Here is a 486-nt window from a genome sequence, read left to right on the forward strand (position 1 = left end):
TTTTTTAAAAAATAATTTTTTTTATTTGGCTCTTCTTAATTTTTTTTCTTGTTTCGCCTCTATTTTTGGTGGCCTTGAGATTTATAAAATTTCAAATTGAAAATTTCTAAGAAGTAAATTCAGGACCTAACCAGTTAAGTTACACTCCTTAAAGTTAATAAATCATTATTTCTTTGCTCTATATCTATATTTTCTAAAAATATTTAAAATATTTTTCTTGATAACACACCCATTATTTTAAAAAAAATATAAATGGTTCCTTTTAATTAGCAGTTAAAAGTATAATATTGCAGCATAGCCCTGAAAGTTCTTCTACCTGTAGAAATGCTTAAAATGATATGTGATCCTTCTACTTTGTTTATTTGTTAAAATTAAAATTTTTTGCTTTATATTTTGTAAAGTTAAGTGTTTATTTAGAAATGTAATAGAGATTTCATTTTAAAATTATTTTTTTTATTTAAAAATATATTAAAATAATATTTTTTT

The sequence above is a fragment of the Populus euphratica genome, unplaced genomic scaffold (genome assembly GCF_000495115.2).
Source record: "Populus euphratica unplaced genomic scaffold, PopEup_1.0 scaffold39.1, whole genome shotgun sequence".
Taxonomy (NCBI): Eukaryota; Viridiplantae; Streptophyta; class Magnoliopsida; order Malpighiales; family Salicaceae; genus Populus; species Populus euphratica.